The 23,923-nt window shown below is 37.4% G+C and overlaps 1 long non-coding RNA gene across 1 annotated transcript; it reads left to right on the plus strand.

The window, feature by feature from the left end:
- The first annotated feature begins 611 nt into the window (after window positions 1–611).
- On the plus strand, window positions 612–17,337 carry LOC145739711 (uncharacterized). Its single transcript, XR_014181186.1, has 3 exons — window positions 612–748; window positions 894–1,100; window positions 17,241–17,337. It is a non-coding gene; the product is annotated as an uncharacterized LOC145739711 (long non-coding RNA).
- Window positions 17,338–23,923: the final 6,586 nt, after the last annotated feature.

Consider the following 23,923-nt stretch of genomic DNA (forward strand, 5'->3'; position numbering starts at 1 on the left):
CGTCAAATTTTGTAATAGATCGGGTGATGTTGGCTGCACGGAATTGCGCTTCAGCCCTACCAAACCATGCTGCTGGCTTGGAGGTCCAAAAGGCGGTGAGTTTTAGGGAAACTCTGTTGACGTCCAGTGGTTGTTGCATTATACGATTTGGCGGCTCAACGATGCTTGTGTTGTCGGAATTATCCTCGTTAATCATCATTTTGTGTGTCTCTGGTCTCTTATGATATTTAGGACTTGGGAGAGCTTAGGTTTCGGCACCAATTGTGGCGTCTTGCTGAACTAGGGTTCGATTTCTGTGCTAATTGTCACGTGTTGTGTACCTAGGGTTCAACGAACTTGATCGCCAGCTGAGTTGTTTCTGATTAAGGATACACAGGGATATTAATTCCTTCACAACAGTTTATTGATAACACAACTAATTCCACTTGGAAAATAAAAATTATGATTTGTACAGGCTACACATATTGATTTGCACTCAGAAAAATGCAGAATGTTCATAACTGCTCATCATTGAAAAACGTGTTACTGTCCGCCAACTGCCAAAAGTCACACACTTCACCGTCTGTGTGTTTTCTGTCATCGTGGCTGGATACTCCATAGTTGTGTGTTGTGTCAGAAAAATTAACATGCAGCTAAAATAATTGTATTTTTATTACAATAGTCTAATAATTGGTGAAGATTATACACTGAATTCAAGTAAATGTATATTTTTCAATGGTCATAATGCACACAACGCCTGCTAGCCCAGGTAAGATTACAATGACAATTAGGCAATTTCATACCTAACCTGAATAATCTTTGCTGATGCATCCCTTGTATACCTTACTAAAAATTTGTCTAGTCTGACAATTTTTTAAGGGTGGTTCAACTAACAAATTGGGCCTATTTCACAGATCTGTATCCTGTATATGCTGAATACTTCACTACTTTTCCATGTGGATGAGAAAATATAACTTTTATGAAGAAATTGACCTAAGCGAAGAACAAATTACCCACTAAGAAGATTGCAACATATCAATCAAGTTGAAGAGTGAAATGGTGTGCAATGGGATCAACTAAGTACTTACATTAGAACAGTGAATAAAAAAGCAAGGTTTAAGGTCAGTACATTGATTCTACTTAAATTAACATTCAAATGAAAACCAATGCAGTTTTCATAATTGTTTTATGTTTAATAATTATCATTGTACACTTTAGTAAACGACATTGCTCAACATTAAGTTAATATGTATTATACAATGTCTTTGTAAAGTAAGTACTGCATAAATTTGATGAAATGGAAGGGACTTAAGCCTAATTTATAAAACAAAATTTAATTTTAGTAATAGTATTAATATTAGGACTAAGAATAGAATCAATGCTTATGACCCAAAGAGTTTGTAAAAAAAATAATTAATTTTTAGTGTTAGTAATAACTGAATTCACTTAAAAACTAAAATTTTTTTATGGCTAATACTAAAATTAAATCTTTTTGCCCTTTTTGGAACTGCAGTTTGGTTAACCTGGCATTGACAGATAAATATTATCACAAAAGTGATAGTTTTTAGGTACAGGGTGATTGATTGAATTTTGACCACCCCCTTAACTTTCTTAATTTTGATTTTAGCAAAAAACGTTAAATACAAAACTAGTAGATATTTAGGTCTACTTTATTTTTAGATAAACAGTTATTATACAGGGTGTCCCAAATTTGAGTAATAAACCAAACTTATGTTTTTTTAAATACGATGACCAACTTTTTATACGATATTTGAATTCTACATCAAATTCTAGGCCTAATTGATGTAAAATGTCTGTATTGATATTCAAATGTTTTCGCAGCAGAGTCCTTGATTGATTGAAATTTAACCACCCCCTTAACTTCCGTATTTTTGATTTTAGTAAAAAAACTAGTTGTAGCAACAGTTATAGATATTTGGGTCTACTTTTACTCTTATATAAACAGTTATTATACAGGCTGTGTGATGCCCCGGGAAAATAATAGCAATTTTTTTTTTTGTTTATTTTTCAAAGTCAAAATTGTAATCAAAATTAAATTAAAACTTACGGAATTAGTTTGAGGCACATCTGAACACTACTAGACACAACACTTAAATGAAAGACTAGTTTGAAAGAAAAATCTGACTTCAAATCCTAAGCCAAACCTCTAAGAGATTTAATTGGCCAGCGTCGTTAATCCAGAAGCGGGGATATATTTCTATTAGTAGGTGTTTACAAAGAAAGGAATTTTTCCAAGTCATACTGTCGCCACAAATTCTCACCTTTTTGACCCCAAGCAAAAATGATTTATTGCCTGGAGCTGCAGGAAAAAAATTAATATTATTTTATTGCATCCGGCGACATGTTTTTGAAATTCCACCTTTTGACCTGTCGCATTCCTGCTCACAGAATGATGTAAATTTCGTAGTATAAATATTCACACCATTTTGGCAAACAGTCAGTCAGAAACGGGCAGTCAAAACTGAAACGTCGTCAAGTCGAAGACAAGTGTGAAAAGTCGGTTAAAGTCAAAGAAAAGACCTAATGGGGTCAAGTTCTAGTCACGTTCAGTAGTGCAAAATAAGTTCTACCAAAATTCTTCAGTGTGCAAGATCTGTGAAACTAAGGTGTTTGGTTAACCCTTCAAAATTCTCGTAAAGAAACCACGTAGCCGCTTGACCTAAAGCCTGTCACTTCAACTCAACTCAAAATGTCCAGAAGGTACGTTTAAGCCAGAATTGCTAACTAGACCTAAGTCTTTGGTACCGAACCGTACCTAGCTGAGTAATGTACTTGGAATCTGAATAAATGTTTGACTCAAGATTGGTGGTTGTGTCATTTAGGGTATAGCGCTTGCCCCTCGAACCCCAAACATAAGCTTGTAAGACCCAAAATTGGAAGAAGGCATTTTCGGGCCATTACATTTGGTGTCAGGTGTGGGGTTGTTAAAACTATCCTAGAGGAAACAAAGGGTAGAAGGGGCAAGTTATACTTGGATTAAAAAGAAAAAAAAAAAAAAATTCAAAAGCTATCCCTAAACATGGAGAGAAGAGGTAGAGGAGCAGAACAACACGCCAACCGAGATGACCAGCAGCCGACTAACCCCGTGGTTAATAATGGAGCAGTTATGTGCTTAGATATAGTACCAACATACGACGGACAAGGCTCAATTGGAGACTTTATGTCAATTATTGAAGAAACAGCGATTTTAGCTAATTGGAGTGACCGACAGAAAACTTGCATTGTCAGGCTAAAGTTACGTGGTAAAGCCAAACAATTTATTGATTCGGAACCAGAACTGCAAACTACCGCAGATTGGGCTAAGCTTAAGCAGGAATTACGAACGCAGTTCAGCCGCCCTTGTGTAAAAGGATCCGCCATTAAAAACTTCATTGAGTGCCGCCAACGCATAGGAGAAACCTGTCGTCAATATCTCACCCGTCTGAAGCTGCTTGCTAATAAAACCCTGGAGTTGACTGGAGATGCTACGGATGACGCCGCTGACCGACGCAAATTGGAAAAGGACATCTCCACACAATTTGTATTGGGCTTAGTGCATCCCTTAAAACAACGGGTACTTAGTAAAAACCCAAGCAACTTGACAGCAGCGTTAGAGTGTGCCGAGCAAGAGGAAAGTATAGAGAACCTAATTCATTCATCCACCAGCCGAGAGTGTCGAGCCGTTAAATTGAACCAACAAAACGTACAGCCTAGAAAGTATTATTGTAATATTTGCAAGAAGCCAGGACACACGGACAACTACTGCCGAAATGCAAATTCCCGAAATCTCCGTCAGGTTCGAACGAGAAATAACTTATGCTTTAAGTGTAACAAACCAGGGCACTACCAACGAGACTGTCCTGATACTAGACGAGCAACTCAAGTTTACAATAACCAAAATAGAAATACTTCTGTAAGGGCCAGAAATACAACCACTAGCAATCAGCAACAACGAACCTGCTTTAGATGTAACCAACCAGGACATTTTGCTAGGGAATGCACCGCCGAAATTGGGTCTTTAAATTTAAACTCCGACGCAGCCGCTTCCCAGCCCCGAAGCCCGGCTGCCATGGAGGCAACGTGGGAATAAGTGAAAGTGTTAGTGTAGGGATAAACATTTGCGAATGGAAGAGAATCTCCGGGCCCTGCAATGTTGCTAAGGTAACAATAGCTGAAAAGTTATATTGGGCACTGATAGATTCTGGAGCTGTTTTATCCCTAGTTAAACCCTCAGTTGCTCAGGGGTTTATACCGTTACAAAATAGTGAAATTAACTTAGTGGATATTCAGGGAAATAGTATTCCCATTTTAGGAAGCACGTATTTGCGTGTAGGCATTGGGCCAAGAAGAATTGTGGAACATGAGTTCAAGGTACTTGAAACTGAGAGTTTTCAAACAGATTTAATATTGGGTCTCGATTTTTTGCATAAACATGGTGCAACTATTGATTGGGGAAGAGGAGAAATGGTACTCCTAGGAGAAAAACTACCTCTATATGAAGAGAATTTGGGGAGTTTATATGGGACTTTAAATGGACCACAAGTACAGAATCAGACGCATTCACACACTGCTATCTCCAACGATCATTCATCGTTGCTACCAACAACGAGGGATGTGGGCCTTCAAACGATTGGTAGTCGTTTGGAAGCAATGGAAAAATCAAACTCAGAAAAACATGGATGTTCTGAGGGCAAACTTGTATGTTTCGGTGATTTTAAAATGGATTCACGAGCTGCCGAAAAGGAAGGCTCCGAAGTCCGGGGAGAATTTTTTGATGAGACTCATTATGTGGAAAATGAGGGAAAATCGTGGAAAATTTTATTAGAGGAAGATTTAATTATACCCCCAAGGAGTGAGGTGATTTGTTTAGCTAGTATAGCTGATTCTTCAAGAGTTACGACTCAGCATGTTGTCATAGAGCCATGTGAAGATTCTCAGCAGGGATTACTAGTTGCGAGAAGTCTCTGTAAAAAAGGGGACAAGGTGCCTGTGAGGCTCATGAATGTATCAGATAAAGATATGCTGGTACAGCGAAGACAAAGGATAGCAGACGCCTTTGAAGTGGATATTGAGAATAAGCCTGATGTACAAGAGCAAGCTATTAGAAAAGTAAATTTAGAAAGTACCCAAGTAATATTAAAGCAATTAAACCTGGAAGACGTCAAAAGTGACGACGATGCCAAGCTAAAAAGATTGGTTGTGGAATTTATAGATATTTTCCATTCTCCTGACCAAAAGTTGACTTGTACGACAAAAGTGACACACCGTATCATCACTGAAAACGTACCATCGATAATAAAGAGGCCATACCGAGTACCGTATCATCGACAACCAATATTGAGAAAGGAAATTCAAAAATTATTGGATGACGGAATTATTGTAGAAAGTCAGTCTCCGTGGAGTTTCCCTGCCATATTGATTGAAAAGCGAAGACATCCAGGTGAAGAGGTGCAATATAGGCTTTGTATAGACTATCGTGAACTCAATGCAATAACAAAAACAGATTTCTTTCCCCTGCCTAACATTCAAGAAACTATTGACAAATTGGCTAATGCGGAATTGTTTAGTACCATGGATTTAGCATCTGGATATTTTCAAGTACCCTTACACCCTGAAGATAGAGAAAAAAGTGCATTTTCGACTCCAGAGAATCACTATGAGTTTACTAGAATGGCCATGGGATTGAAGAACGCACCTGCTACGTGGAGTCGCTTGATGAACCATATATTTGCGAATCTTACTTACAACGAGTGCCTCGTATATTTGGATGACATCATTGTATTTAGTCCAGCCAATATTGACGTACATTTAGAGCGCCTACGTCATATATTCGAAAAAATGCGGGAGAGCAATTTAAAATTTAAACCAACTAAATGTAAATTTTTACAACGGGAAGCCGAATACTTGGGACACATTATAAAAGCCGGAGGGTACACTACTCAGCCTGAGAAAACTCGAATTATTGAAAACTATCCTGTGCCAAGGACAGTTAAAGAGGTACGTGCTTTTCTTGGACTTTGTGGATTTTATCGCAAGTTTGTTCCAAATTTTGCCAAGGTTAGTCACCCACTGACTCAGTTGACCAAAAAAAATGAAAAATGGCTTTGGACACAGAACCACCAAATCGCATTTGATACCCTGAAACAAGCTTTGATTAAGCCGCCTATTCTAAAGTACCCAGATATGAATCGTGAATTTATTTTGAACACAGACGCAAGTGCAACTGCAGTCGCCGCCATTTTGACGCAAAAATATGATGGAATCGAACATCCTATATGTTACGCGAGCCGTACGCTAAATACTGCTGAACAGCGGTATTCGACCATTGAAAAAGAATGCCTGGCTATAGTGTACGCTGTTAAGAAATACCGAATCTACTTAACAGGAACTCATTTTACCATTATGACGGACCATCGGCCACTGAAATATTTATTAAATATTAAGGATCCAAGTTCCAGACTGGCCAAATGGAGTATGTTCCTAATGGAATACAGTTTTACCGTTCAATATAGACCAGGAAAAATGAATGCAAATGTAGATAGCCTTACAAGACTAAGAACAGATGATCCGACGCAGATTTCAGCGGTATTACATGAAAATGAACTCACACCGATTTATGATGTACATTGGAATAAAGAGGATCTTATTCGCTTGCAGACCGAGGATCATGAACTCAACTGCTTAATAAATAATAGTACGTTGGACGAGGATACAGACTATATAATAATAGATGGACTTCTGCGAAAACGACGTAATTCAAACCAACGGAAGGATCCAATCGTTGCGCCAAAATGCATAATCAACGATTTATTGAAAATATACCATATGTCGCTGTATGCAGCTCACCCAGGACAAAAGAAGACGAAGGAAATATTAGAACGGGATTTTTACTGGAAAAACATGCGAAAAGATATTCAAAGATTTGTCGAATCCTGTCCGTCCTGTCAAATTCATAAAACCAACCCTCAAGGACCTCCTGAACTCCAAAAAACACCCATTCCAACGCACGTTTGGGGAAGAATATCTTTGGACCTAGTGGGACCTCTAAATCGAACACGCCAAGGAAATAGATACATTCTCACTTGCGTTGACTTTTTGACTAGATACCCAGAGTGCGTACCACTACCTGATATAAAAGCTGAAACTGTCGCGAGAGCCTTTGTTGAAAATATCATAACTAGACATGGAGCTCCCAGGGAACTATTGACGGACTGTGGAAAGCAATTTATAGGCCACCTCTTTACTAACATTTGCAAAGAACTTGGAATTCACAAACTACGCACAACCCCTTATCATCCAGCAACCAATGGAATCTTGGAACGATTTCATAGAACGTTGAAGACTACTATCAGTCATTTCGTTAGTAATTTCATGGAAAGCTGGGATGAGATTCTGCCTTATGCGTTGATGGCTTATAGGAATCAACCTCATGAAGCTACCAAAGAAAGTCCATACTTTCTTATGTTTGGACGAGATATGGAACTACCAATTCATTTAACGATTAATGACCACGTACTACGATACGACTTAGACGAAAATTATGCCAGTGAAATGTTAAAGAAAATGCAAATTTCCCATGAACTTGCAAAAGAAAACTTAGCAAAAAGCATTGAAAGCAGATATGCTAAGCATAACGCCAGGAAACTAAAGCAAGAGTTTCAATTAGGCGATTTAGTGTTCATGAAAATTGTAGTTCCGCCTAAAGGGAACTTAGCTGCTAAATTTCAACCAAAATGGAAAGGGCCTTTCCGCATAATAGAAAAGAAGGGTCCTGTTACATTTAAAATAAAAGAACTTTCTGGACGAACTGAGCACATGATACATGCAGAACGCCTAAAGCCCTATAAGAATACATGGGATTGTGAAGAAGAGAACAAAAATGAACCAGACTCAACCAAGGATCCAATTGTAGACAACGAGAAGGTCCAGGATGAAGTGGATGAGTTTTTACTATATGGAGATGAAAGAAGATCCAGAAGGGTGCAACAAGATGAAGGTGATACTGATGAGGACACTGATACTGATACCATTATTGAAATAAGTGACGATGGAAGTGACGTTTCCACGTATGAAACCGGCTTAGATACTAGTCAGGAAGATTGGGAAGCCACCCCAGTCAATGTAGGCCGAACAAGAACTAGAGACATACAGCCACCTTCGCGGTTAATATATGAACACTGACATTAAAAAAAAAAAAAAAAACTTTAGGAACAAGAAAACGGTAGTTCTACATTAATGCGGTTTCAGGTTAATTATCCTGTTCGTCTTTGGTCTATTACAAGTTGGGAAGATGGCCCTTATTGCTTACGACTGTCACAATACCTCCACCAACATCACAGCCATATCCTTAAGAGAGGTTCAGCCCTGTCCCGACCCAGAGACCGGATATAATTCTTCCAGTGGCAGTATTCAAATATTGGAGAAGCGCAGGTATGAATTAGTTCATGTCTACAGTTGCCTTATTGAAGTGTCCAGAATCATAACATATTGTGGCGCCTTCTCACATATGTCTATAGTCAGTGAAGGAGTATCTAACTACATTTATCAAATTGGATCTGAGGAGTGCCGTCGTATTCACCAATATCGAGAGTTCCGGGGTCTAGGAGGAAACATCATCTCAAAATTAGCGCCAAATTCAACAACATCAACATCTCTTACGCTCGCAGGGGCAGTTGACGACGCGGGGAGATGTGAAGGAAGTCCTTATAGTGAAAACGGGAAAACCTACAAAAATGTGGTTGTTACTGCGGGAGTTAAAATAACTCTAAAGGATTATAGAACTCGTGTCGATCTAGAAAATAATGAAATTAAGTTGAGGGATGGGTTGACATGTCCATTCAAAGTAGGTTACTGTATGGACTACGATACAGGCGAAACAACTTGGGAACAGATTGCAGAACCGGAGTGTAATCGGTTCAATGTCTTGTATGAAGGTCAGGCTACCTTCATTACCGAAAGAAGTGACAAAGCCAACCAATTTATTGTAGTCGAAGATCACATGAAGATATTCGCTCTCAAACTTGTCCGGAAGACTACCTTGTGCGGTTATGCAATTTGGGAGAGTGAACATCCACGACTAATGGTTGCTCCCAAAATTAATCCGTTCGCGACCACACCTTGGGAAAATTCGGAGCAATCCAACGAAGCAGATTTGATTACTTATGTCAATACGAAGTTCCTATATGTCGAGCAATCTTTCAAGCGAACCATAGATTCAATGTTCACCCAGACTATATACCGACGGTGCCTGTTAAAAAGGGATATATTAAAAAATAGATTGGCAATGGCTCCTTTAACTCCTAATGTTGTGGCGACCTTATTCCAAAACCAATTGGGATATGTTGCCAAAGTAGCTGGAGAAGTTTTATATGTTATGAAATGTCGCCCAGTTTTGGTTGAAGTACGAAGAACCAAGGGATGTTATGCGCAATTACCCGTAACCGTCTCCAATAAGACTATGTTCATGTCTCCAGTAACACGAATCTTACAAGAACATGCTGAAGAAATAGAGTGCACCTCCATAATTCCACCTATGTACTACATACATAACAAATGGGTTGGATTTGATCCCTATCCAGTAATCGGGCTTCAGCCGCAAGAATTGAAAGCTGACGAAGAACCATATCAATTCGAAAGCATTAAAAATTTAGGCTCGGGCGGCATCTATACTGACACAGAAATTCATCGAGCTCAAGACGCCATGATGTTCAACATGGAGAGACCAGCCCTGAATAATATATTGTTACGAAAAATGGCCGGACAACCGATAGATTCACAAGGTTTTACGACCTTATCGTTGTTTGATGCCAAGGAAATGGAAAAAATCGCATCATCCACCTTACAGAGACTGTATGGGTGGTTTACAATTTTAGGAGATATATCGAGTGGAATACTTGGACTCTATGTAACCTTTCGGATTGTGAAGTTTGTCTTTGAGACGACCTTAAATGCGTTGGCCATTCATAAAGCCCTTGGATGCAGTTTCCACATGCTTGCTTCGTTTTGGGATACTCTAACTCTATTTGTATTGCAACGGAAAGAAAAACCCATCAAGGATGTGTCAACAAACTCTAAGCCTCCACAGACAGACCGAGAATTAAACGCAAGCGCTCCCAGTGAAAGCAAGGAGTATGAAAACCAAGAATCGGTTAAAATATTAAATAATTCCACACAGGCTGAAACTACGTATTTCCAAGTGCGAGAAGAACTTTCCGAAGTCCGGCAATTGGAAAACATTGACGATGCACGTTGCGATTTTTTTGTTCGTAACCAAAGTGAACAAAACAGGAAATAAAGAAGCCATAAACCCGCCTTTAATCTGTACAGTGAAATTAACCTTTTTGAACTCAACATACTTAAACAAATTTTGTCGAGGAACTCACATTCCTCAACCGACCCTGGCCATGAACAGGAATTTGAAAAGTCCGCAGATTCCTAGTCTATACCACGGATGATGCTTAAAATGACGTAAACTTTAAGTCCATATAAGAAGCAACAATTAAATGGGGGATAGCCAGTGTTTAATCCTGCCGGTTGTGTTACTGAATTCAAAGATACTCTAATTATTACTTAAAAAAAAAAAAAGTTGACAATCAGTGATGGAGTACATAGTAGTTTTTCTCTACTATGTCCGATTAGTACGGGACAGGGGTAGTAAATTTATGTTGTACCGGATGGCTCTTTACCACCTATGGGAACTGGCGACTCTTTACCGACCCCGAGTGACTCAACCCTTGGAAATAACCCGGGCTCTATTAAATTTATGGACGGAAGTGATCCACTTGGAGTTCCAATTGTTGAGAATAGACCCCGCCCGACCATGTGACTGTGCCTTCTGCGTCCCTCCACCACCGAATCTGTTCACACCGACGCAATTCTGGAACGCATGGGGCAATGTCATGATTGAAGGTTGCGCCTGTCCCGTTTGCGCCTTCCGGCGATGTAGCCCAGCTGAACCCCCACAACCGCACTTAAGACCCCAAACTCACTCTCAGGAAGTCGCCGCCGGATCACTAATGCCGCCGCCGATGCAACCCATGGTACCGCCAACCCGCCAGGATCCAGTTGGCCGATCAAGGCAAACGCGAGTTCCTAGGCCAATCGCTAGCCGACCCTACCCAGTTTTGGAGGCAGACCTTTTGCCTGGAAGCCAAACGGGGGTACGCATACGACGGGCCCCTGATCCAAACCAGCCAGGAACTTCCCGAGAGTGACCGGTTGGTAATTAAAGTCGGTACGTTAGTTTATTCTTAATTTTTTTTTTATTTTATTTTTTTTTGTTTGTTATTTCTTTATTTTTTTATTTTTCGTTTTGAGTGCCGCATATTTATTTACCTTTTCAATTGTTTATGAGAGTAATCATGGAACATTATTTTATTGTTACTAGATTTTATTGAATAATCGTAGGATAGGATTTATACGTGTATAGTAGACTTAAAAATATTTTATTGGGACTGGCACGCGTAAGCGATTGTTGTTAGACCTTCTGGACAGATTTGCTTATTCGACAAGGTTTTCATACATTGCCTTAGGTCAAGTGCGATGTGAATGACTCGGATTTACGCTGAACATATGATTCAGAGTAGTACAGCGTTGCACTGATACAAAGCAAATATATTTTATATTTGCATTGTCCTACAGGGATGGGTGGGATGTGATGCCCCGGGAAAATAATAGCAATTTTTTTTTTTGTTTATTTTTCAAAGTCAAAATTGTAATCAAAATTAAATTAAAACTTACGGAATTAGTTTGAGGCACATCTGAACACTACTAGACACAACACTTAAATGAAAGACTAGTTTGAAAGAAAAATCTGACTTCAAATCCTAAGCCAAACCTCTAAGAGATTTAATTGGCCAGCGTCGTTAATCCAGAAGCGGGGATATATTTCTATTAGTAGGTGTTTACAAAGAAAGGAATTTTTCCAAGTCATACTGTCGCCACAAATTCTCACCTTTTTGACCCCAAGCAAAAATGATTTATTGCCTGGAGCTGCAGGAAAAAAATTAATATTATTTTATTGCATCCGGCGACATGTTTTTGAAATTCCACCTTTTGACCTGTCGCATTCCTGCTCACAGAATGATGTAAATTTCGTAGTATAAATATTCACACCATTTTGGCAAACAGTCAGTCAGAAACGGGCAGTCAAAACTGAAACGTCGTCAAGTCGAAGACAAGTGTGAAAAGTCGGTTAAAGTCAAAGAAAAGACCTAATGGGGTCAAGTTCTAGTCACGTTCAGTAGTGCAAAATAAGTTCTACCAAAATTCTTCAGTGTGCAAGATCTGTGAAACTAAGGTGTTTGGTTAACCCTTCAAAATTCTCGTAAAGAAACCACGTAGCCGCTTGACCTAAAGCCTGTCACTTCAACTCAACTCAAAATGTCCAGAAGGTACGTTTAAGCCAGAATTGCTAACTAGACCTAAGTCTTTGGTACCGAACCGTACCTAGCTGAGTAATGTACTTGGAATCTGAATAAATGTTTGACTCAAGATTGGTGGTTGTGTCATTTAGGGTATAGCGCTTGCCCCTCGAACCCCAAACATAAGCTTGTAAGACCCAAAATTGGAAGAAGGCATTTTCGGGCCATTACATTTGGTGTCAGGTGTGGGGTTGTTAAAACTATCCTAGAGGAAACAAAGACACCCAAATTTGAGTAACTAAATTAAACTTTAATCACATAGTCGAGGAAACATTGTTAAAGTAACAGATGCTGCGGAAGCAGTTGAGTATCGATACAGACATTTTACATCAATTCCTAAAATTTGACGTAGAATGCAAATATCGGATAAAAAGTTGGTGTTTAAAAAAACATAAGTTTGGTTCGTTACTAAAATTTGGGACACCCTGTATAATAACTGTTTATCTAAGAATAAAGTAGACCTAAATATCTTCTAGTTTTGTATTTAACGTTTTTTGCTAAAATCAAAATTAAAGAAGTTAAGGGGGTGGTCAAAATTCAACCAATCAACGACGCTGCTGCGGAAACAGTTGAATATCGATACAGACATTTTACATCAATTAGGCCTAGAATTTGATGTAGAATTCAAATATTGGATAAAAAGTTGGTCATCGTATTTAAAAAAACATAAGTTTGGTTTATTACTCAAATTTGGGACACCCTGTATAATAACTGTTTATCTAAAAATAAAGTAGACCTAAATATCTTCTTGTTTTGTATTTAACGTTTTTTGCTAAAATCAAAATTAAGAAAGTTAAGGGGGTGGTCAAAATTCAATCAATCACCCTGTACATTATTTTATTAACTTTTTTGTTTTTGTTTTGGGTTCCAGCTTAAAGAAAAAGGATTGCAGCTACAAGCTACAACTTTTTATTTAATATTTACTATTTATGTACTGGCACTTGTCAGTCTATATGTTATGTAATAACCTACATATACTTATCATTTATAATCACCTTCAATTTTTACAGTGAATACTAATACTTGAACTAAATTTCTCAACTGGTACACCCACTCAATAAAAAGGGCTGTACTTTTTCGAAAAACACTTGGAACCTTGTTTTTATAGGATGTTTTGGATTCTACAAACAATTCTTAACATATTTCATGCAACATAGTCCATACTGATATTCAATTGTTTTTAAACAAATGTCAAATACACTTTTCAAAATTATAAGTCCCAAAACTTTTACGTAAAAAAATTGAAAAAAATTAAAATCAGCTATTCAAAATGAACTCTATGGACTGTTACAATAACCAAGACGGTTTATTATCTTTTTACATTTTTTTTTAAATGTCATACATAATTTTTGAAGATGTTAATCTGACTTTTGGAAAATTATTGGTTTCAAATTATCAATATTTACAGGACAATTGTGGTACAAGTTGCATAGAACAATACTTAGGATTGGTTGTTTCTAGAATCCAAATTATAGAATAATAAAGAAGTGTTGCCATTTGAAAGATTAAAAATATTTTAAATACCCAGTTTTTGGGCCCTGTATAATTTCAATTCATACTACACAAGCAGCGGTTAATAAAATTAGAAACATAGGGGTCCGAGAATTTTTGTGAAAAGGTAGTCTTTTTAATTTTATTGAACTTAGTTATGCATGTTACAAAAGCACTGTATGTAGTGTTATCTAAATGCATGTTTGAAGGAACAGTAATAATCTAATTCATATAAGTGTCAATTCTTCAGATCAAATGATGGCTACGAAGTTACTTACATGATACAATATTTGCTTATCTAGTACAATAATTGTAAAGCAAACATACAGGGTGTACAAACTCAATGCATTGGCATTGCTATCAGAAAGTATAGTTGATAGAGATTTAGTTAAATGGAGGCAAAGTTGCGCATTTTATTGATAAATAATTTGGTAAAAAAAATTCAAAAAAGTTTTATTAGTTTTATTTAAAAACCGGAAAACTCAAATTTCTGGTTTATTTTTTTACCACTTTAATCAATGGCACCTTCCGGGGGCGCTTTTTTATGCTCTTCAAGAAAATAGTTTTAGGTTTTAGCTCCGACATTTCTTTTTTTAAATACCAACATCAACTTCAAATTTTCAAATACGGACCTCAACTTTTTATTTCATTTTTCAGTAGCCACAGACCTTCTGAAACTAATAATGTGTCACACTTCAAAAAAATATACCTAGTGTACCTACTCGTATTATGTATTTGGTATTTTAAGATTTTTAAAAAAATTAAGCAATTGAAATTGATATGTTGTCATAACGAGTAGATAATTTAGTTTTATATAATTTAATAATTAGGTTCATTGCTCCTTCGAAAAAGAGAGAGAGTTTCTTATGGTACTTTTCATTTACAAAAAAATATGTTTTTGGTTAGTTATTTATTTTTCGGATACTCACATGTTTGAATTCGAGGTTGAGTTTTGATGAAACAACTTAATCATATCAAACTAAATTATTTACTAATTATGATAACATGAATTTCAAATGCATATTTGAAAAAAAAAAACAAATACCTACCTAAGTACACTAGGTATAATTTTTTGACAAGTGTGGCACATCATTATTTTTGGTAGGTTGGTAGCTACTAAAAAAACGAAATCAAAAGTCCCAGTCCGTATTTTAAAATATTAAGTTGATGATGGTATCTATAAGACGAAACGTTGTATCTAAATACAAACATTATTTTCTTAAATAGCATAAATTGATGCCTCCAGAAGGTGCAATTGATTGAAGAAAATGAATTTCCAAAATAATCAATAATAAAGTGGTAAAAAAATAAAATAGAAATTTGATTAATTGTTTTTGTTGGATATCTCCGGATGTAATGAAATTTTTTAAAATTATTTTTTACCAGATTATTTAGCATTAAAATGCGCAACTTTGCCTCCATTTAACTAAAGCTCGATCAACTATACTTTCTGAGATAGCAATGCTAATGCATCTAATTTGTAACACCCTGTATTTGTGCAGCTGCAATGTTTTTTTTAACAATCCAATACTTAATGAAATTCAATTTTTTGATATTTTGATTATTTGAGCTTACCATTTTCTATAAATATGGTATGTCTCAGATGGGAAGTAGTGCGTACATTCTGTGAAAATAGATTTCTAGTTTCTACTATTCAATGTAAAAAATAATATAAAAAGTTTTAAGTGCATATTGTGCATTATTTCAATTTGAGGAAACAAATTTAGCTGATTAAGCCATGTTTAATCTGTTGTTATGTCAACTAAAGTTCGAATTTGTCACTTTGCTTTTGGTTTTATTTTGTTATGTCAAACAGATTCCCATGCAGTTAAAATAGTTATATTTTTAATTTTAATACAATACTTCAATAATAGTTGAAAATTATACACTAAAATCAAGTAAATGTATATTTTTTGAAGGACATAGAGCCTGCTGGTCTAAGTAAGATTACAATGCCAATTTCAAACTTCCTAGGTATTTAACCCTGCTGATGCATCATTAATACACATTTTTCTCGTCTGGTATTTTTTAAGTATACTTCAAGTAGCAAATTAGGCCTATCTTACAGATCTGTATCTCGTATATGCTGAATACTTCACTACTTTATCATGTGGGTGAGAAAGCATAACTTTTATAAAGAAATTGACTTAAACTCAAATTAGACTCAAATTACCCACTAAGAAGTACTACATTAGAACAGTGCATAAAAGAGCAAGTTTTAATGTCAGTTAACTATTTTTACTGAAATTGACATTAAAATGAAAAGCATTGCAGTTTTCATTATTGTTTTACGTTAACACAAAAATCTCAACAATAATCATCATTATTTACTTTGGTAAATTGCATTATTGAACGTCAAATCAATATGTATTATATTTAGTGTCATCTAAAAGCATGTTTAAAGTAATAGTAATAATGAGGTAGTTTGCAGTGAGTACAAATGATGAACTCAAGACACCGCTTGTATGAGACATCTTCTATCTTATCTTATGATTACTATGATTATAAAGCAAACACCTTTGTGTAGTTGCAGTGTTTTTAAAACCAAGTAAATTCTTCTGAATTTTTAGATAATTTGATTATTCAAGCTATTCCCTTTCTATAAATAATATATCAGATAGACAGGAATTAACAATAAAGGTGATTTGATTATTTTTATTAGAGTAAACTATTTGGGTAGCTACAAAAAGTATCTTGTAAAGCTGTGACAGTCCAAATTTTCTTTGTTTTCTAATGTAACACCCTGTATATTATTGAATTTTTGAATTTACTCATTGATTGATTAATCAGGAAGACTTGTTACATCTAGCGCGCACCGTTTTGTGATCTTTGTTTTTTATAAGCTATGTGATAATGTCAGTTTTAATTTAAGCTGGGCAATTTTTTTTGTTTTGACTATGCATTGTTTTGACTTGTTTTGACTATGCAGGGTGGTGCATAAATTCGTGGCAGATAAAATATTGGTATTTTTAAATAGAGCCATATTTTTTAATACATTTTAAATTCTACATTTAATTCTAAAACTTACAAATTCGATGCATTAGCATTGCCATCTCAGAAACTATTGTTGATAGAGCTTTAATTAAATGGAGGCAACGTTGCGCATTTTATTACTAAATAATTTGGTAAAAAAAAATTAAAATTTTTTATTACATCCGAAGTAAATTCCAAAATAATCATTAATAAAGTGGTAAAAAACAAATAGAAATTTGACTTTTTCGGTTTTTGTCGGAAATCTCCGGATGTAATGAACAGTTTTTGATTTTTTTTTAGGTATTCAGCTGAAATCAATTAAAACACGTTGACGTTTTTTATGTTCTTGTCGTAATATTATTTTCTTTGTTTCAGATATTCTCCCGGTGAAGCGAGATGCTTAAAAAGTCGTACAGGGGAACGCTGAAATTCTTATTTATTTTTCTAATATACTAAAGGTTGGGGCGCGGGGTTTTGGGTAGTTTTATTTTCTATTTCGATTTGCTGTTATGTCACATGCAGCTTTTTCCTATCCGCAATATCTGGCCGCATAATTTTTATTTAATGCCCGACTATATGGTGATGTATTTGAAAAATTGTCATTTCTTTAAATATCAACCTACGCATGGCGAACTGAGTAACTGTGCAGAAGTTGACATTGGAATTGAACCAGACCAGCAATCAGTCATTAATATCTATCAAACGTACAATTTATTTTCCAACTGATTAATATCCTACAGCAAAATTAACTTTTTGTGTCTTCCCAGTTCCGATTTATATCGAAGAATCAACCTTTTATTGTAAAGTTTGCGTGTGGAACCAAACTAAGTAAAAAGTGAATTGACTAAGTTTAATTTAGTTAAGTGCAGTGAAAAATAATAGTACAATTAACATGTGAATAAAAGCAATTAACAACAACTGAACTAATCTAATCTAGACCTAATAAGAGAGAGCCGCCAAAAGTCATAACTGTCTATTGTCACTTTACCGTCACACTTCACTAAAAGACAGCTACAACATTGTTTCCAATTCACATACAATCAACACTTCCCCTCAATACAATAATTAAAACAAACCAAATCAGAATACATTCATGTTTAAAACATGTTTAGAAAACAAGTTACATGATAAACTTTTTGTTAATACATCAACAACCTGATTATTTGTGTCTACATACATGACCTTAAGTACATTATCAGTGATCAAGTCTTTAATATACAGGGTCCGGCAACCAAACTTGCTGATTTGAAAGGTGAATAAAACAAAAAAGAAAATAGATATCGTTTTAACTATTTTTTATCAAATTTATACAAAATGGGAAATTAAATATTATTTGGTTTTGAAAATAATATCGGGCAAATGACGCCCGTCATTGTCAATACACTGAGTTAATCGATTTACAAAGTTCTGATATACTTTTTCTAACATAGCGACGGGTATGCCAGCTATTGTTCGACGAATATTTTCCTTTAATTGGGGTATGGTCCTTGGACGATCAGTGTAGACAATGCTTTTCAGATAGCCCCATAAAAAGAAGTCACAGGGGGTTAAATCAGGCGAGCGTACTGGCCACGTCAGATCGCCTCTTAAGGAGATCAGACGGCCTGGGAAGTTTTCTCGTAAAACACGCATTGCATTCCGCGCTGTGTGTGCTGTAGCTCCATCTTGCTGAAACCATATTCTAATGTCAATTTCTCCCAGAGTAGGCAGAAAAAAGTTCTCTATCATATTGACATATCGCTCAGAATTCACAGTAACCGCACGCTCGTTCTCCTCAAAGAAATAAGGACCAATGATCCTTTCTCGCGACAAGGCGCACCACACAGAAACACGTTCACTATGAAGAGATTTCTCGTGAAGTTCTCTCGGATTCTTATTATTCCAATAGCGCATATTTTGTTTATTCACGCACCCAGACAAATGAAAATGTGCCTCATCACTGAAGAACACAAGTGCATCGGAAGGTAAGTTTTCATTCAACGCTTCACAAGCATTTCGTCGAGCAAGAAAATCTCGTACGAAAAGTTTTTGCACTACAGCCAATTTGTATGGATGAAAATGGAGGTCATCATGCAGAATTCGCCTTACCGAACGATCCGAAAGTCGAAGAGCAGCTGCATGCTTATTTGCCGAGCGCCGAGGAGATCGTAAAACTGACTGTCTTACTGCCTCGATGTTCTGTGGTGTTCTTACCGGCCTTGGTAACCCTATTCTTTTTTTCTGAACATTGCCAGTTCTCCTGAAGGTGCTGACCCACGAAATAATCGATTCTCGTCCAGGAACGACACCTCGGGGGGGAATATTGAAGTGTGCCCGAAATGTACGCTGCGCGGCGATGATCGAGTGACCGTTGGAGAAGTAGGCCTCTACGACAAACGCACGTTGCTCCTTCGGCCAATGCATTTTCGCTACTGAAGCTAATATCAAAAAAACTTCCCAACCGACACCTGCTTGTAAGCCTATCTCCACCCATGTCTTACACCCACTCCCTCCATGGCGCCCTGTTCAAATCAGCAAGTTTGGTTGCCGGACCCTGTAGTTAAACTTTACATCTACATGTTTTAGCCTTTTATGTTCAAACCTGGTTGTCAGTCGCATGCAAGATTGGTTGTCCTCAAAAATAGTGAAAACCGTCTTTTGGAAACTCAAATCCTCCAATAAACTTACCAACCATACTCCTTCTTTTGCAACTTCACACAATGCTACAAACTCTGCCTCAGTAGATGACAACGCCACAGTTGACTGTTTTCTTGTTGTCCAAGATACTACACAACCAAAAATCTTGAATAGATATCCAGTTGTGGATTTTCTTCCTTCTAGATCACCTGCCCAATCTGCATCTGCATAGCCAACTAGCAGATTATTATCATCATTTGGATAAAATAACTTATATTCTACCGTTCCTTGGAGATATCTCAAGATTCTTTTCAGTTTTTGCCAAAGTAGTTGTGAAGGTTTTGATTGAAATCTACTACACAAGTTTACTGCAAAACAAATATCTGGCCTAGTCGCCAACATCAAATACATTAAAGAACCTATTAATTGTCGTATAGGCCAGTTCTCTTCACTTGACTGATTTTCAGTATCAGTACACTCATTAATCTCAAAACCTCTAACTTCCATTGGTGTTTTCATTGGTTTGCAGTTACTCATATTAAAATGACGTAAAATGGATTCAATATAACTTTTCTGACATAAACACATACCTTTTTCATCAAATTTAATATTTATTCCCAAGAAATTCTTTAGTTTTCCCATAATTTGCATCTCAAACTTGTTCTGTAATTTTACTTTTAAATCATTTATCTCTCTTTTGTTATCACTGATAATTATTATATCATCAACATATAACAGCAAATAGATGTTTGATTCACTAAGTTTCTTCAGATAAAGACGGATCACTATTAGACTTTATAAATTGTTCACTTCTGATGAAACAATCACATTCATTCATTTTGTTCCAGCAAAAAGGTGCAGGCTTAAGACCATATAGAGCCTTATTTAATCTGCAAACTTTCCCTGCATTTTGGAATCCTTCAGGTATCGACATATATATTTCCTCTTCAATTTCCCCGTGCAAAAATGCAGACTTTACATCAAGTTGCTCTATGTGATAATGCTTAAAATTTGAAACAGCAAGCAAAGTCCTTAACGTTGTTAATCTTGCAACTGGTGCATAAGTCTCATTATAGTCAAAGCCCTCTTGTTGCAAGAAACCACGTGCTACTAGTCTTGCCTTATATTTTAATATTGTTACGATTTTCCCGTGGGTTCACACAAAGTCAGTTTAACTCAACAATTAATAAATTTATTAACACTTTAAAACACTCCGTACAATAATTAACACAGCTACTAAAAACACTACTACAATTCCACAATTACTCCGCTATTTAAACTTTACCGCGTTCCCAAATTCACTACTACTCTACTCTCTCTACTTCCCTCTCTGTCATCGACGCCGCTTCTTTTATATTCACAAACCACGTTCTAGAATAACCGCGAAACGCTTCGCGATTTGCTTCGAATCTTCCAGGTGCGGTGCCTTCTAACTGTGGCCTACTTTAATACGCGCCCGGCCAGATATTGCGGCGCATCGGTTTCTTCCTGACTCGAGTATAGTAGGCCCAAACCGTAACACTGCCCCCCTCTTAAAGCTGATCGTCCCGATCCGCTTCATCTAATCCCTGGTATTTCTTGAGTCTGTCCAGATGGACAATTTTCATCTTGCCTTTGGGGCTGCGTTGGACTCTGTAGGCGACGTCGTTTAACCTTTTTACCACATTGTAAGGTCCCTCCCAGTGTCGTTGCCATCTTTGACTTAATCCTTTGCTCCTCCTGGGTTGAAACATCCACACAGCATCACCTTCCTTATAACTGCCACCAGTTGGTCTGTGGTCCAGTGTCATCTTCATACGGTTGTTGTTTGGTTTCATCTTCTCTCTCTCAAGTTCCCGAATTGTGATGGATCCCTTCTGTAACGAACACTGGTCACACCGTTTACACCATTCCTCAACGTCCTTTCTGAAGTTAATCCAGTAAAACCGATCTCTTATTCTAGCCAAAGTCTGATTCACTCCAAAGTGTCCTCCTCCGCGACTGTCATGTAGTTCTCGCAGCACATTCTCTTTGCAGGAATTGGGCACTATTGTTTGGTAAACAAAGCGTTTTCCGTCTGGACTTTCCCATTTGCGAGTAATTAAGTCATCTCGCAGTCGAAGCGAATTCCACTGTAACCAGTAACCCCTTACTGTTGGTCCATATCTGGAAATCTGTTGCCAATCCGGTTTCAAATCCTTCTCCAACCATCTTCTGATTACTTTCAAATCAGAGTCTGAGCGCTGTCCTTTTATTATGTCTTCCTTAGAAACGCTGCTCTTCATTCTTTTTGAAGCCTCTTTATCTGTCACCATCGCAATTTGACCAATCCTCCAACCATTATGAATTTGTCCTTTCCGGTACCTTAAGTCACTATCCAAAGCTTGACGATCCTCTACATATCGCGGTAAATGTCTTTCCGGATTCTTCATTTCCTGCTCCTGGTTACGCCAGTTCTGCGGGGTCGGTAAACGAGACTGCTGTCTGCAATTCCATTGGTAATGTCCTTTACGTCCACAAATATAACATGTAATGTTTCCTTTAACAGAAGAGTTCCGAGAGTGATTTGTTCTAATGTCCTGATTTCGTCGGCACTGCGGGTTTGGAGAACAAGACCGCTGTCTGCAATTCCTTCTATAGTGTCCTTTGCGTCCACATCGATAACATTCCACTCTAGTGATCGGGCGTGACCGTTCTAACTGTGTGGACTGGCCATTTGCTGATGCTGCCATTTGTTGCACTAATTGGCCGACCATTGATTCAATTTTATTTATTGATGTAGCAACATGATCGGCTGGCAGTTCCCTCTCCTCTTGAATAGTCACGGCCCTGATTTTTGGCTTTAAGTCGTTGCACGCAGCTTCAACTTCCAGCGCTCGAATCAGTAATTCGCTGCTGTTGGTCCCTTTGAACATCTTCAGCATTTTCTTTACCTCCGGATCTCGAATCCCATCTACAAAATACTGTGCCACAAGTTCTTCTTGGATTTCATCCGGGACGGCTGGGTAAGCCAGATGCACAAGGCGACGAATTTCGGCCTCAAACTCTTGCAAATTTTCACCAGTTTTCTGCAGTCTTGCCTTTAATTGTGTTTGGTACACTCCTTTCCTATGCTGATCCCCATAACGTCGTTCTAATGCAGCTACTAATGCGTCATAGTTGCTTTGTTGGGCGATAGGCAGAGTCTGTAACAGCTCCAATGCAGGTCCTCGTAATGCCACCACCAGTGCTACAGCCATTTCCTCGTTACTCCATCGATTTGCATTTGCAGCGGCCTCAAATTGGAGTTGGTACGTTGCCCATGAAGTTTGACCATCGTATGTGGGAGGCTTGATCTTGTTGAGCCCGTTTCCGGTGAACACTGTAGAGCTGACTCCTCTGCTGTCAATTTTCTGCTCTAAGTCGCGTAGCTTTATCTCAACATCATTCTGAATTTTATTAATGTCCTCCCGAACATCATTTAATTTTTCCTCAACATCACACTCCATCTTTTTGAGACTATGGGTTACATACTCTTGGATTTCTGTCTTGTTCCGTGCTAGAACGTTCAATATTTCTTCGTTACGTTTTTCTTGCCGCTCTCTATCTTCTTGACGCATTTCCATATCTTGTTGTCTCATTCTTTCTTTTTCTTCCTTCTCTTGTTGTCGAATCCTTTCTTGTTCTTCCTTCTCTTGTTGTCGAATCTTTTCTTGTTCTTCCTTCTCTTGTTGTCGAATCCTTTCTTGTTCTTCCTTCTCTTGTTGTCGAATCCTTTCTTGTTCTTCCTTCTCTTGTTGTCGAATCCTTTCTTGTTCTTGTCGAATCCTTTCTTGTTCTTCCTTGTCTTGTTGTCGAATCCTTTCTGTTTGTTCTTGTTTCTCTTCTTGTTTTCCAAGCATTGCCATAATAGCTGCAAGTTGGGCCTCCATGTTTGCACTTTGACGTCTTGTTATTGGCATAAAATAAATTTAACACACCACTGTTCCGAAAATCTCTAGTCCGGTTCTGAACACAAGTCTCCAACCCGAAGTTTAGTTCCAATTCACGTCGCACTAAAGTCTGATCGCACTTCTGACACCAATTGTTACGATTTTCCCGTGGGTTCACACAAAGTCAGTTTAACTCAACAATTAATAAATTTATTAACACTTTAAAACACTCCGTACAATAATTAACACAGCTACTAAAAACACTACTACAATTCCACAATTACTCCGCTATTTAAACTTTACCGCGTTCCCAAATTCACTACTACTCTACTCTCTCTACTTCCCTCTCTGTCATCGACGCCGCTTCTTTTATATTCACAAACCACGTTCTAGAATAACCGCGAAACGCTTCGCGATTTGCTTCGAATCTTCCAGGTGCGGTGCCTCCTAACTGTGGCCTACTTTAATACGCGCCCGGCCAGATATTGCGGCGCATCGGTTTCTTCCTGACTCGAGTATAGTAGGCCCAAACCGTAACAATATATTTCCTTG

This window comes from Ips typographus, unplaced genomic scaffold, assembly GCF_016097725.1.
Source record: "Ips typographus isolate SLU unplaced genomic scaffold, UJ_Ityp_2.0 IpsContig34, whole genome shotgun sequence".
In the NCBI taxonomy this organism is placed as follows: domain Eukaryota; kingdom Metazoa; phylum Arthropoda; class Insecta; order Coleoptera; family Curculionidae; genus Ips; species Ips typographus.